Source organism: Desmodus rotundus, chromosome 7 (genome assembly GCF_022682495.2).
Source record: "Desmodus rotundus isolate HL8 chromosome 7, HLdesRot8A.1, whole genome shotgun sequence".
Lineage (NCBI taxonomy): Eukaryota > Metazoa > Chordata > Mammalia > Chiroptera > Phyllostomidae > Desmodus > Desmodus rotundus.
The window spans coordinates 26116513-26117400 of record NC_071393.1 but is presented as its reverse complement, the minus strand read 5'-3'; the positions used below and the strand labels follow the sequence as shown (position 1 = coordinate 26117400).

General features: G+C 37.3%; 1 non-coding gene across 1 annotated transcript; it reads right to left on the bottom strand.

The window, feature by feature from the left end:
- Positions 1 to 416: 416 nt before the first annotated feature.
- LOC112301968 (U6 spliceosomal RNA) lies at positions 417 to 523 on the bottom strand. Its single transcript, XR_002974522.2, has one exon. It is a non-coding gene; the product is annotated as a U6 spliceosomal RNA (small nuclear RNA).
- Positions 524 to 888: the final 365 nt, after the last annotated feature.

Sequence of the window (888 nt, the reverse complement as noted above, 5' to 3'; positions counted from 1 at the left end):
GTGTTGGGTCCAAGCTGTCTTAAGTGATAAAGACAGAACAGAAAGATAAACTGAACACATAAATTTAATTTGTGATAGCAAAATACCCAACAAACACATGAAAATTGCCAGAACTCACAGAGACACGCAAATTAAAGCCACAACATACTATTTTTCATGTTTTAAAAGTTAATTCTAGTTTTGGGGAGGAAGCAGTGAAAGAGGAAGTCCGATCATCTGCTAAAAGGTACCTAAAAGGATTCAAACCTAGAAAGCCCTTTGGCAGTATCTACCAAGAGTTCTAAAAGTGTCCCTTACTGTTGTTCAGTTGAGGAATAATTGACATACAACATGGTATCAGTTTCAGGCATTCAACATAAGGATTTGATACTTGTATATATGGCAAATGATCACCACCAGAAGGCTAGTTAACAACCAAAAATATAGAACACTCTACGGACTTGCATGCATGCCATCCTTGTGCAGGGGCCTGCTGATCTCTGCATCGTCCCAGTTTTAGTTTTTGTGCTGCCAAAGCGAACACAAGTGTCCATTACTTCTGAGGAGTAGTTCGATTTTTGGAAAATTAATTAATTACAGATCTAGTACATGAAGTTTATGACCTTGAATTTATAATGGCAAAAGGACAGTAAATCATCAGCTCCATCAGGGCAGGAAGGGACTAGCTAAAATAACGTCTACGATGCAATGCTTAAATTACCCATGGCACACCCATGCGATGAACTGCTGTGCCACCATCAAAAATTGTTCCGTGAAGACTATTTAATAGTAAGTGTTCACAGGGCCCTTTACATTAGTTATAAAATGCTATGAATAGTATAATTTCAAATAGTAATCATACTATGTTTTCACACACAAATATACATGCACCCATAAACAAGGCTAAAA